This window comes from Phyllostomus hastatus, unplaced genomic scaffold (assembly GCF_019186645.2).
Source record: "Phyllostomus hastatus isolate PE091 unplaced genomic scaffold, TTU_PhHast_1.1 phas_contig_150, whole genome shotgun sequence".
NCBI classification, from domain to species: domain Eukaryota; kingdom Metazoa; phylum Chordata; class Mammalia; order Chiroptera; family Phyllostomidae; genus Phyllostomus; species Phyllostomus hastatus.
In genome coordinates, this window is record NW_025333611.1 from 10897850 (window position 1) to 10913144 (window position 15295).

The following is a 15295-nucleotide window of genomic DNA, read 5'->3' on the forward strand; positions in this document are numbered from 1 at the left end:
TTATACAATGTGTGTAAAATGGTTAGGAGAGTGTGTGGGACATGACTAGTTCATGACATAAAACAGAATGCAGAGCAGTGAAGAGTGTGGACTTCAGGAACAGAATGCAGGGATCAAATCCCACCTCCATCACTGACCAGCTGGGAGAGCAGAGGCAAATCACTCAAGCCCTTTGTGCCCCAAAATGCAAGCATGCAGGTGGTGATTTGAAAACAAATTCTACGCATTTCATGTGGTTGTTGAGAGAACTAAATGGATGAGTAGATGCTAAGTCCTTAAACCGATCCTTTGTACAATATTCCAGAAACAACAAAGAAATCACAGAATCTTCTTTGCTTCTCACTTTATCCTAATCATTGTTCCTGTTTCGCTGACAGAGACCCTAAGAGTCAGAAACATCACTGTTCAAAGTCACGTGGGGATGGAGTGCCATGGCCTCAGGCTCACAGACTCCAAAGTCACTTGCTGCCTTAGAAGTCATTTTGTTTTGGCCAGGAACGTAAGCCAGGTCATCCTCAAGGGAAGTGACAATTTTACCACAAATTTCTATCTCTACACTCCTTTGGAAGGAAAATATGGGTAGCAGCTTGATATAAAGAGACAGATAAATATAGACAAACCAATCAATCAATCTAGAGAGCTAGATTCAGCATTCTGCTTCCCCGGAGATCGAAGCATGCTTAGGCAAGCAGACGAAGTGCACTCAAACTCTGGGCCACAGGACAACTCTAGTCGGCCAACCAGCTTCGTTTGGCGTGGCCTGCGAGCTGAGAGTGGTTTTTGCATTTTAAATAGTTGGAGTTAAAATCACAAGACTATTTTGTGCCACATCAAAATTATAAGGGATTTAACACTCATTATCCATAAATAAACTTTTTTTGAAAAGACAGCGATGTCCTTTGGTTTACACACCGCTCAGGGCTGCTTTTACATCAGTGGGAGAGTTGAGTATCCGAGACAGAGACCCTGGGGCTCACAAAATCCAAAACACTTCCTTTACAGAAAATGTTTACTGCTTTCCCGGCCTCTGCATGTTAGTGTTGGGGGCACTGGACTCAGGAAGAAATCATTTTTTATGAAAATGGTGATGGATTGAATGTCCTTGGATCCTTTTATACACCTGGCAGAATCCCTATGGTAATGGCTGTCTATGCTATGCTATGCTATGCTATGCGATACGATGCGATGCTATGCTATGCTATGCCTCTGAATAAGAGGACCTGCAGTTATTGAAATACGACATTGAAATATTCACCTTTTGATTACAGATCTTTATACCCTACTTGCCATTAAAGAAATTCTCTTGTAAAAGGCTGACAAAAGGCAGCCCAGTGTCATGTCACAGAGAAAACAGAATAGAATTGATGGATCTGGCCGAAACCTAAAGTATGTCTCCTTGAGCTGAAAACAGAAGCTTCCCAAGCTGCTAAGCTCCCCAAGAGGCATAGCGTATGTAGCTTGAGATAGAGGCAAGGGCTGGTATCAACTAGACTCAAGTTGTAGAAAGCAGCCAACTTAAGGTCTGGGGGTTTAAGGAGCTCCGTGACCACTACATGTCTCAACCCCTGGGCCCGGATAAATGATTCGATTTGGTAGGTGTTCTCCAGTTTAACATTTCTAATGACCCTTTGAAACCATAAACCCAACATTATTTCTTAATGAATTTTCTTTGTCCTATTTCAGGAGCCCTCAGCACTCTGTGGTTACACTTGGGTGACTCATAATTAGTTCTGCAATGCTAACACAGATTACAATTTTGAAAAAGAGAGAGTAAAAACAAATATGCTTTCAATCACAGCAGAGGGGGAAAACAGAATTGTAATAAAATGTGTTGGTATTGCAAATTACCTCGTTTGTATTACTCGTTTCTTTATTTATTTAAATTGAGACTCTAGGTCCTTTAACTTGGGCTTGTTCTCCTAAAGATGTTCTATTTTCTAAGTCTTGAACAAGGGATCATAAAAAAATATTCTTTGATGTTTAGGGGAGTTTGCTAAGAAAAGCCCCCTTGGCCATTAAAATTCCATCTTCAAATAAACAGCACAGTGATCATTGCCTAGTGCATCTAAAAGTCATAGAACTGAGTATCAATGAGCAGTGTGGTAGAATCTATATAAGGTTTTGAATCACAGGGGTTTGGGTCTGGCAAACCTGTTCTGCTACTCACTCATTTGTAATCTCAAATAATTCATTACAACTCTCGAGTCCTCCATGTCAAAGAATCGTCCTCGTAGTTGTGTTCAGAATAAAACTTAGTCATTACATAAAGTGCCCAGACAGGAAGTATTCATTAAACATATTTATTATTACTCCATTATAATGCTGCCTGACAATCCCATCCCCTACAGACCTAAAGACCAATGTCAAATGCATAAATGTTCTAGAGGGTCCCTGGGAGCCTTCTGGATGAGCGGTCTCTGCCTAAACTCACCAAATGCCCCCAAAGATGCCCATTTCTGTTTCATAGCTCAAATTACCCAAATTCTTCTTACATTGGTTTTTGATCATAAAGTGTCTCTCCCAGTCCAACCCCGCTTCCTGGAGCTACACAAAATCAATCTGTCCTATTATCATCCATGTCAGGTTTCTCTTCTCTAAACTGATTAAACCAAGGTCCATCATCCATTTCTCGTTATTTTATCAATGGTTCTAAACACTGGCCAAACATAAAAATCACCTGAGAATTTTTTTTAATCCTGGTGCCTAGAAAGCTCACTAGAAAAAATACATCAGAATCTCTGGAGGTTGAGCATCTCTGGCATTTTTAAAAGTCCTCCAGGCAATTTCGGATGTGCAACCAGGGTTGAGAACCACTGTGCATATTTCAAATGTTTTATTATGTTAATTGCTGTATTCCTCAATAACTTCAGTCTCTGATGACACTGTCTAAATTGTAGCTCTCAGATAAGCATTGTACCCACGAGGTGGCCTGAGCAGGATCACTACCACTTCCACCTTTCTTAGTGCAAGAAACTGTTCTGTCTTATCCAAGCGAACACAGTCCAGGGTGTCTCAAACACCACTGTACCTAGGAATAACCTGGGGGTTTTGTGAAGCCATGGATTATGGTTCAGAATCTCGGGGACAGCACTCAGAATTCTGCACCTCCAGGGAGCTCCCACAATGCCAATGCTGCCGGTCCACAGACTATACTTGGAGTAGTAGAGGACTACATGCTGGTAAACTTACATTAATGCGAAATGCTAGTATGAAGAGAAAGACAGAAGAGAGAGAGAGGAAAGAGAGAAAACAAATACTGTCTTCGTTGAATCATAAGTCATTCCATGGAATCTTTCATAATCTGTTGGTGAGTTTATAAATTGGCCGGCGAGCCATCTATCTCAAACATTGGCTATTTTCTCAGATGTTGAGCTCAGTGCCTAGTTTGGAAACCAACATCTATTTGTCTTTGTGGCAGCCAGGATGGTGAGCTTAGCGAGCTGAAGGGATGCATAGAAATGTGAATACTGCACTTCCAAGTTTGTAAGAAAGACAGCTTTCAAAAACACGTATATAATTTGAGCAAATGAACATCCTGCCAGAGTACAAAGATCATGTTCTTCTTTAATAATGTCTCGTGACACTGTCTTCAATGTGAGGGACGAGAAGAACATGCTAGTAAAGAAGATACCAATAAAATGTTGGTATATTAACTATTTGATGACACCTATTCAATGCACGATGAAACCTGCTTTTCATGCTCATGGAGTAACTAAAGAGGGAGATGCTACGTTAAATATGACAAATTTGCACAGCATAAACAGTGAATGTGATTTCACTAATATATGGGAAAATTCAAAGGGGTCGAGGTGAAACACTGAAGGAGTGATCATCTATACAAAGCTAGAGAAAGAGGGCAGGGGAAAGACATTGCAAGCTTTAATACAGATAGTTTTACATCATGCCTGACTTGGGATATCTAATGAGACTCCAGACCTAAATGGTGTAGTTGTAGGACCTTCTGTCACATAATGTCAGGGATAATATATTAAGCCAAGGAACATGTGAGTTATATTACAACTGCAAGGGAATAAAAATTAAAACCCCTTCATGTGGAAATAGACATAATTGTGCTACATTTCCCAGTAGAAGAGCATTCAGTGGCAATTTTTCTTCATATAATATTATATTAGTTTTAATTCTTATTAATAAGATACAAGAGTCATTAACACTATTAAAAATCTAATTATGTTAGCAATTTTCCATCATGTCATATTTGAGCAGTTAAGTATTGGTATTTGTTTTTCTTAATGGGATTCAAAAGTCTAATTAATAGGCTTTCTTTTATGGCTAAGTTGAATGAATCTCTATGAGAAGAAGCCATTTTTAGTATCTTCAAGCAGCTTGTATCTTACACTACCAAGCCATCTGCTCACCTGTAGCATAAATAACTAAATATGAAGTATAAGATTATCCTATGAAATTGAACAATGCGTTTCATTACATGTCATTACATGTTACAGCTACCATGTTCTAAGAACTTTGATACATCTACAAGACAAGAAACTTACCAAAAGGGTGTACAGTAGATTATTAATGAAGGAAATTTCAGAAAGGTGAAAATAGCACACTGAATGAGCCAAATGTGTTTTCTGCTTGACTTGGTGGTATTTTGGGATGGTATGTATCCAAATAATAGCCAGAAGTTGTGTTTCTTAACTCTAGATTGTTCAATTAACTTAAATTAATGACTTAATATGAAACACGTGTATGTTCACTATGCCTCTTCCTTTATTCCTCCGTAGTATGTGCATATATATTTTATATGCAAAAATATATCACATACATAAATACATATACATAATAGTATAGAGACACAGATGGATATAGGTAATATAATATACATAAATGATATATAGCATATATAAGTAATATAACATATATTACAGTGTACTACATGATAAATATATAGACATATCTACTAGCATAGTACCAAAGAACAAAGATATTTATATAGACAATTGTCCATTGGTTAATATTAAAAATGCTCCAGTGATATGCTAGCCATTTGTTATTAATCGTGTAGTCACAGGAATGAAATCCTCATGTTTTTTCTTCAGACACATAATTGCAACTTTTTAAACCTAAAACTATTTTAGAACAGTTTTAGATTGACAGAAAAAACTACGGAAAGGAACGGAGATTTCCCATATACTCCCTGTCCCGACACATGCACAGACAGCCCCGCCCATTATCAACATGCCCCCCAGAGTAGCACATGTGTTACCCTGATGACTCTCCACTGACATATCACAATCGCCCAAAATCCATAGGTGACATTCAGTCTCACTCTTGGTGTTCTATATCCTGTGGGTTTAGACAAACGTCCAGTGACCTATATCCATCATTAGTATGTCACGCGGAGTATTTTCACTGCCCTGAAAATCCTCTGTGCTCTGCCTATCCATCCCTCCCTATCCTCCAACCATTGGTGACAACTGAACATTTTCCTTTCTCCATAAGTTTGCTTTTTCCAGAATGTCACACAGTTGGAATCATATAGTGTATGGAGTTTTCAGATTGGCATCTTTAACTCAGTAATATGCACTGAAGTTTCTTCCACATCTTTTCGTGGCTGACAGCTCATTTCTTTTTAGCACCAAATAATATTCCATTGTCTCTATGTACTATAGTTTATGTATCCAATCACCTACCGAAGGACATCTTGGTTGCTTCCAAGTTTTAGCAATTATGAATAAAGCTGCTATAAACATCCATATGCAAGCTTTTGTGTGGACATAAGTTTTCATCTCCTTTGGGTAAATACCAAGAAGCATGATTGTTGGATCATATGGTAAAGAATATTTTTAATTTTATAAGAAACTACTAAACTGTCTTCCGAATCAGCTGTACCATTTTGCATTCCCACCAGCAATTTATGAGACTCATGCACAGGAACTTTAAAAAAAATTTTAAAACAGTCATTAATATATTCAGAAAGGGAAGTGAAGATAATTGTTGAATGAAACAATAAATAGACTGCTATAAAAGAAGAATGCTCATATAAGAAAGAGCCCTTATAAATTACTATGATAGCAGAAATATAAGACTCAACATAAGTGCTAATAGTAGAACAAAAGATAAAGAAATGGAAAAATAGCATAAAAAGATAAGAAAATTCAAAATCCAGGGCAAGAGGCTCAGTATCAGTGTACGTGGAGTTCTGCAAAAAAGAACATAGAAAGGAAGGGAGGAAATAATAAAATTCAAGAAAATTTCCCAGAACTTGAGTTTTGAGATTGTAAAGGTCACCGAGTGACCAGCATAATATACACCAATATACTGGCACTGACAATAAACACTATAATTTCATCATGAAATTTTATAACACTGGAGATTGAAAGAAGATGCCCCAATCCTCCTTATGGAGAATTGAACAGACTTTCCAATAAAGGGAATAATCAGAACAGCGTCTGAGTTCTCAACAGCCATGTTAGATGACAAAGCCAAGACATCTTGAAAATTCTGAAAGAAAACTGTTTTCTGAACATAATTCAGGAGCTGGATGAACTAAAGTGTAAGGGAGAAGAATGCTTTCCCCAGACATGCTGTATCTTAAAAAGAAAAAAAGCACTCTTCATGAGATCATTCTCCAAAATCTCCTAGAAGATGGGCTTCTCCAAAAAGGGATAATTAAAGAAAGGAGAAGGCAAAGAATCCAGGGAACAGAGGGAGAAAAACGGAATCAGTCCCTAGGAAATCAGAATGAAACACCCAGGACCACAGTCTAGGGAACAACCGGTCTGGATGGGAGCCTGGGCAGACTTCAGGGAAGCTGCTTCTCCAATAAGACATGCACATTATCTGACGCCTCCTTCCTTGTTAAAAAAATACATACACAACTCAGTTGTATTTCTGATCAGTTCATAGGGAGCTAAGCAAATAAATGGCAAAACAACAACAACAATGAATTCCAGAAAAACAAAAATATGACAGAAAGGAAAAGTAGTCATTACCTTGCTCAGCTGACAATAGCATTTGCATAGTCAGATAATGTAAATGCTGAATATCGATCTAAGGAAATTGATGGTACAACTGTTCACTGGGAGGCCAGAAAGGTGAGAAATCTGTGTGTGTGTGTGTGTGTGTGTGTACTCATGTAAACACAGCAGGTGGGAGAAAGAAAAGTAAAAGGTAAAATTCTAAAGATGAAAGTCAATAAATAATGTTAAAAAATGAAAACATGTCAGTAGACATATATTATTTAGAAATATAAGCATAATAACTGAAAGAATGAATCAAGTGGATTGAAAGTACTTTGAAAAGTGGGAAATAATTTAGGGAATGGGGTAAAGGATCAGTTATTTTCCATAAAATGTCTTGTAGAACAATTATATGTACACACTTTATAAAGTTGTGCATATACTTAAGGCTTTAAAATATGTCTATATCCTTTGATAAAAACAAAAACAAATTTTAAATTATCTAAATGAAAAAAGAAAAAATACCATTCGTTTCCTAAAGCCCAAGAGGCGATATGACTTCAATTAATACTTCGATGTAAATAGCCTAGGCTAAGCCCCATTAGCTAAAGATACTGTATTACAGCATAATACACCCCACAAGGGTGACAAAAATTTCTAAACTCATCACTTTCGACCAAAGGTAGCTGTTCAGAATGATGTGTTTACCAAGATTTTGAGCCTGACGGTTCCCAGTGCACTCAGTCCACTTAACAGATACAACACTTCAGGGGCAGTAGCCTCCTGGTTCACGAAACCACAGGCGCGTGGTGGCAACAAGAGTAGGTGGAAGTCCACTCCAAAGCACACTCTCAGCTTGTGTCTTGTTTCTCCTCATTCATGGGCTCAGGTTGTATGCACGTGACTGGCCCTTTCAGAATAGAAGTCTCCATCCTCCGGACCCTCATTTTCAGCGGACGCTGATGGATGTGGCTTCAGGGAGGCAGGACCCACGGAAGGGTTCAAACAGCACTTCCTGCTCTCTCGGACCACGTGGACCACCCAGCCGTGGCTCACATTGCTATAGAAACGCCTGTGCGTGACGGAACACGTCTATCCCAAGGTACACCCGAGATCTGAAAATAAAATGTGTATCTCCTCCTTGGGTGGGACCCCCCTTATCGTGCAATTTGTGGGCTTGCCCACATGAGCCCCGTTCAGGTAGGTGCCTGTCCATCAGTGGAGTCACTATTAAAGTGCCATCAAAGCATTTTCGAGTCCACAGAATTAATCATGAAATCTGTTCCTGCCAGCTCACTTATCATATTCGAAATATTAATTTAGAGCAAAATTAAATCGGACACCCACCGACAGCAACATTTTGCCCTTCAGAACTTCCCTTCATATTGATTTATTAATGGCTGCCACAACAGGGTACTAGGACAATTTATTACTTCTTTCTGGATGTTTCTGTATGCTTACAAATAGTCCTTGGGAATGGCAGGTGTTATCTGACAGTCTTGCGACAGGAGCATTTTCCAATTTGCATAACATTTGGGGGATCTATTGGGATTTAAGGCAGGAGTTTAATTTTAGTGTCAGTGGCAATGGGAGTGATTTGCTCCAAGAAATTTTAAAGCCGGGGTGGTCATTTGACAGCGGTACAAGTCGGAGATGATATAAAACTCAGTGCATCGCTGCACCCACTCTCCACTGTGATGAGGTGCTGTAAAACGCAGGCAGGAAGCATAGGGTGTCCTTTATGAACTATGTAAATATTCTTTATACCTTCGCCATTAAGATCTTAAATACCTGCATCAGCACTTGAATGCCAGGAAAGTTCAAATCATCAACCTGTGACGGTACATATTCTGAGCCGTAAAAGCAAATAGTCTAATCCCGAAACAAAAGGCCGTTTCTCCCTGCACCCGAGAGGAATCACACTGAACACAGTGCCGGAACAATCCTCACAAGGCCCAAATTCGCCAGCCTGATGTCTGTAAATGGTACCACTGACACAGATCCAAATAACAGGGAATGCTCTCTGAGCAACACGCTGTGTGAGCGCCTACTCCCAGGCATACCATGTTGCATACGACAGGTGAGCTCCCAGGTAATGTCCGTGCTCATGCAGGGACATCCTCACTGAGGCAAGGAGGATAGTGACAGAAAATTAAAAAAGAGACGATTTTAGATAGTGGCAGGTGCAGTAGAGAAAATATTATACTGTAAAGCAGGGGTGTCAAACTCATTTTCGTGGGGGGGAACAGGGTGGAGAGCGGCCACATCAGCCTCGCTGTTGCTTTCAAAGGACCGAATGTAATTTCAACTCCTTAACAGTTAAGTTTCGTTACATTTATACAGTCCTAAAATTATTTCAGCCCTTAGAAGGCAACCGCGAGGCTGATGTCCAGTCCCACCCCTGCCCCCGTGAAAATGAGTTTGACAGCCCTGCTGTAAAGGAGTAGAAGGCCCCGGTGGCATGGAGAGGGGCTGCATTTCGGTTAGGTGCTCAGGGAGAGTCTCTGGGACCAGCTGGGGTAAGAGCATCTGGGTAGAAGAGACAGCTGCATCAGATTTTTGTGTTGGAATGAATGAGTTTGTGCATGCACACAACAGAAACTAAAGCCAGAGAGACCGGCGTACGGGGAAGGAAGGGGAGAGTGCTCATATGAGGTCAGCCTGGTAGGGGTCACACCTGTGTGGACCTTGTGTACGTATACTGTGGTTTATGTGTTAAAAGACCACTCCCCCGTGGGGAGGCACTTAAATTCCATTAGCTCATTGAAGTCCCACCACCAGACCGTGAGGTCGGCGCTGCCCCCGGTTGCATCTCAGAGAGGTTGGCGAGGCAGCTCAGCTCAGCCAAGGACATGACTAGTTAGAGGAAGAGCTGACAGCGCAGCTACCCTCAGTGACCTCAGCCCCTGAACTCTAAGACCTGGAGTGAAGTACACACATGACATGCTACAGTTGTTGAAAGTTTGTTCCAGACCCAAGGCAATCAGTACCCAATGCAAAAAGATTCCTTGGAAGGGGATCTGTTACCCCACCATCCACCGAGGCCCATAGTTGTGCACACAGAGTCAAATCTTAAAGGGAGGGCCTCCCATCCATTGCTCTTCTGGCTACATACTTGGAATGGGACACACCTACTCCCTCTCTCCTTGACCTGTGAGCACACTGCTGCCCTCTGAACACGACCAAAATGCAGGAGTGACAGGCTCGCTCCTCGTTAGTGCCTGCGAATGTGGTTTGTGTCTTCATTTGCTCTGTCCAGATGTCCCTCATCATTACTCGTCCAGTGTGAGTTCCGCTAGCTGGAGCATTTCCATTACGGGCAAACAAAAATAAACAGTTTGACATTTATATGCTATTCTCTTAAAGCAATTTTTCCCTTTATGATTTTTAATTCTCTCCCGTATTTATCAGGGCTGAATCATGCAGCAAAAATTAGATCAGGCAAAGATTATATGAAGTCTGAATAATAAGAATTGCCTCCAAATTTATTAATAAATACAGCTTGTGCTAACTAATGTTTACTATTTGTAAATAGGTAACAATTTGGGGAAAACAAAATTTAACCTCATTTACATTGAAACACTTAACAGATAACACCTATCTATCCACTCATCTTTCTATATCTATCTATCTATCTATCTAAATTTATTACTAAATTGTTTACCCATAAAGATAAAAACAATAGTAAAATGCCAAATTCTAATTAAACTGCAATTACAACCCAATTGAAATAATGACCTGCCAGAGCCTATGAGCTCTTACATTTAGGCGCTGTGACTATAAGTAGGCAAGAAATTTTCTCCTAAACAAATAAGAAAACAGAAGACAAATTCACACACATAAATTCTCAATCTCTTCCACATACTAGAGTATCAAAATCCCTGAAATAGACAAGAAGATAAATAAAAGGAAGAGAGCAGGAAATCACAGATCTCAGCCAGGAAATTAACTGTGCTAAGAATATAGACCTAGGAATTAGAAGGCATTGTTCTAGCTCTGAGTTGTCACGTGAGACATCTAACACACTGCGCCTTGTTCTCCACATTACATGAGGCTAATAGTATCACTTCCAACCTACTCTCTGTCGTTAATATTTAAATAAAGTTGACTCTTATCTTTCTCGATCTCCTTGTCTCCCAGCTTGCTGTTGGCCATCCAGTATCCATGCAAAGAGGTGCCAAAAACTCAACTGTCAAGATAAATTGTATATTATTGGAATATTTTTTCAAATCAAAGCTAATGCAAAATCCGTGGTGACAAAAATGTCAAACATTTAAAATTTAAAAAGACAGGATCGGTGTTACTCATTGTTCATTTTGCCTTAGGCTCCAGCATGGCAGCATGCTTTTTTTATTTTCCACATTGATTTCAATTTTTAAAAATGTTGTACTTAAGCTTTGCACAGAGGCAGTATCGTAGCCAATGAGGTTTGTCCAAGGCGCGGTTATTGCTGATTGAAAGATGTCATACTCACATATCCTGTACCCTGACGACTGATACTTTGGGAATCGTTAAATGGTATGTGCTCGGTAATTGCTTCACCCCCCCACCCCTCACTAACCTCACTCTAGCCTGTCTCATTTACCAACTAACTCCCTAGAAACTCTGAAGAAACCAGTTTGTATTATGGGTGCAGATTCAAAGCATAACAGAGAGAAATCACGAGATCAAGTGTAAAAACAAAACGTTGCGAAAAACCTGTCCATGGGGCCTGTTGTGCTTGTCTCTGTGCCTGCTCTCTGTCCCTCTGCTGTAGCATCCCAGACATGAGCTCACTGTGTTCACCAGGTGTGACAAGAAACCCGCCAGGTACTCCATGGCATTTGGAGCCTTTCCTGGTGATGTCCTGGGTCAGCCCCACGCAGAGTGAATTTCCTCTCAGCCTCCTTGCTGCTCCTCTTTTCCCCTCACCATGAGGGGAATGCAAATGCTTCTGAAAACTTGGGGCGTATGCATTCAGGTTTCAGAACTAGCTTCTCCCCCACAGAGAACTGGCTTATCAAAAAAGTTTCCCAAAAGGAAAAGAGCTTGACCTTAAGAAGAAATCTCAACTAATTTTACTCTTCAACATTCTGCTAGAAAATATTTTTTAAAGATTTTATTTATTTCTAGAGAGAGGGGAAGAGAGGAAGAAAGAGAGGGAAAGAAACATCGATGTGTGGTTGCCTATCCAGTGCCCCCAACTGGGTACATGGCCAGCAACCCAGGCATCTACCCTGACTGGGAATCAAACCAGGGACCCTTTGGTTTGCAGGCCAGCACTCAATCCACTGAGCCACACCAGCCAGGGCTGCTATAAAATATTTATAAATGTGCTAAAAGCATAACATGCATTATAAGTTTCAAAAAGATTTCCTTTAGGAGACTTTGCGCTATCTAAAATTGATAATTATCTGTCTCCTCACCCATGTCCTAATACCAGCAAAAACTTCTATCTGAGGTAATACAAGTAGCTTTCTCTCTTTCAAGTTGTTTTCTTATTTTTAATGGTTACCTTCACTCTGATCCTTCATCCTTCCCTGTAGCAAATATTTATAGGTTTTTCTCTTGATCTCTGTGAAAATGGAAATACATAGAGCAACACCATAGGAGACCCCGGAGGTCCACATGGGGTCCAGAAGAGAAAGCCTGGCCCGGGCACAGGGCTCATAATGCCTGTGGTCAGCGGTGCACCCAGAAGGCTCCCAGCCCTGTACCACCGAGTTCCAGCAGTGGCACCAGGGCGTGGCCTCTTATTTCCCTGAAACGCACCTAAGCGGCGGGATACCTCAGATACACATGGTTCCAACGCATGGAACACCTTTTTGGAGCTTTGTGCCTTTGAACATGTGGGCTCCACGGGAACACCCTTCCTTTATCTGAGGATACCCATCGGTTCTATAAGACTCTTCCAAAGTCTCCCTCTCTAAGAAGCTAGTTTCCTATTGTTGCCATAACAGGTTACTTAATGCAGATTAATGACCACAAGTGAAAAGTCAAAATGGGTCTATAGGATTTCAGGGAGCATCTGTTTCTTTTCCTTCTCCGGCTTCTGGACGCAAACTACACTCCTTGTCTCGTGGGCCCTTCCTCTGTCTTCAGAGCCACCAGGATGGCATCTTCTCTTGTCTCTCTCTTCCATTATCACCTTGCTTTCTCGGCTCTGACCCTGTCCTCTCTCTTACAAGGTTCTCTGTGGTGACAGCCAGCCCAGAGGTGCAACCCAGCATAATCTACCCAGCTCAAAATCTTTAACTTAGTCACAGACTCACAGGTGCTTTTGCCACATACAGTAACAGATTCATAGGTTCTGGGCGTTACAAGGTGGACATCCTTGGGAGTAGGACGAGGCCTTGCGATCCTCTGGCTACAACAGAACTCTGGCCATGCGCGCTGGCAGAGCTGATCCACAGAGCATGTTAGAACAATGCTGTACGTGTAGTGAGTTGGAGGAAATTGTACTTGCCAGAAGCGGCCCCGGGAAGGAATTCTGTCTGGTTAGGGAGCATACTTAGAGGGGAAGCTGCTTAGAGAACAAGAGCTGGGTACTAAAGAAGACTCTTGTGTGCAAAGTGGACCCGAGGCAGCCGCTGACATCCTTCTCTGCCCCTTCCAACCCCAGACTCAATCCCTTTCTAAAGAAACAAGGAATACACATTGAAACAATACTTGCTGAGAAGGAACCCAAACTACCAGCTGGGGCAGAGGGCCCACAGATCCCTGGGGGCGACCTACCCCTCTGTTATAAATTTCCTCATCAGTAAAACGGAGATAAAGCTTTTTCTCATATGTTGTTGAAATGCAACATGTAAACTATTTAAAAGAGTGCCATACCCATAGTGCGTGCTTAAGAATCCTAACTATACTTCTTGGGCGTTACTGTCCTTTAAGCCAGGCCATCTGGCGTTGGTGGGCTATGTATTCTTCCACCCCCAGTATCGGTCATTTCTGCAGTGGTTAGAACTTCACGATCCGATACAACAGCTAACAATCACGTTTGGCTATTTACATTTACATGCAAATGAATTACAGTCACACGAGAATTAAAAAGCCAGTTCCTCAGTCATACTAATCTCATTCCAAGTGCCCAGTAGCTGCCCATGGCTGGTGCTCACCTTATTGGATGGCACAGGTGTGGGTCATTTGCATCATCACAGAAAATGCTGCTGTGTGGTCCATTCAACAAATACCCCGGTGTCGTGGAATTCTGTACAATTTTTAGAGAAGTTGTAGAAAGTTTAATGTATTCATAGAATCATACTTACGGGGTGGGTGGTCATAGTCCTTTCATGATCAATTTTAAAACCATAATGGAGCTGAAATCAAATAAACAGCATTGTTTTAAACTCTAAGAAGACTACATAATTTGGGCTTTGAGGTTTCTGATATTGTGATCAAGAATGTTTTTGTTGTTTGGCCTCCACCCTCTGGTACCAGCCAGCCAAAAACTATTAACCTCCTTGGGGTGACGACCCACTCTCTCATCATCTTGAAAACTCTGGCCAGATTAGGTGAGGCAAGAAAAGAGGACACTTATAATCCAGGTCATGCTCACATCATAAAGGATAAACAGCACGCTCCAATATGCTGACTCTTGACACACCGCCCATCATGACGCTAACATTTTCTGTATGTCACTTGTGTTCTCTCACTGGCCCCATAGGTATGCAGAACTCGCCCTTCCCACAGGTCCTCGGTACACAGAGCTCAAAACGTAAGCTAAAGCCATGTCACCCCCCAGTGCTCCTCACTCCCAGCAGACCTTGCTCATCAGTCCATCACATCCTCCCCACTGACTTGGGTGTGATCTCAGAATCCTTCTCAACCCAAGGGTCTAGGTAGCGACTACCAAAGAGTAGATCCTGACATTTGAGTTTAATCCTCCTTGTCATTCCTGAGTCAGAGGGTGCTTAGCAGATAGAAAGAATCAGACAAAAGCCAACCGTCCCATGTAAACAATGCTACTTTCTTAGGGTAAAATCATGCTTCATTTTTTTTTCCCTTTTCATTTTAGTAGAAATGGTCTTTAACCAAGAACTCAATGGAGCAACAGTGCCACCCAATGGCTGGTTAGGTTAGTTTTGCATTTAACTTAACCATTCTGACACAGAAACTGTCTTCCACAGATAAAAATGGGAACTGGAATTGGTTATTAGCTGCTTAAGCTGTTATTATTCGCCATTTTTCTAAATGATAGATACACAAAAGGTAGGAGGCACCCTGAGAAATGGAATTGTCTTGAAACAAAACCTTCAGCACCGTTCCACTATGAAATCAAACAGCCCAACTAAAAGAAAGGTTCCACGTGTATTTACAAAGGGGTAGAATGGGTTTTCATCTGTCATTTGTAAGTCAGTAGAATGGGCGACAGCTCCCCAACACACCCAGATGAG

General features: G+C 41.1%; 1 pseudogene; it reads left to right on the forward strand.

Moving 5' to 3' along the window:
* Positions 1–11316: 11316 nt before the first annotated feature.
* Positions 11317–11442, forward strand: LOC123813282 (annotated as a pseudogene).
* The last annotated feature ends 3853 nt before the right edge of the window (positions 11443–15295 follow it).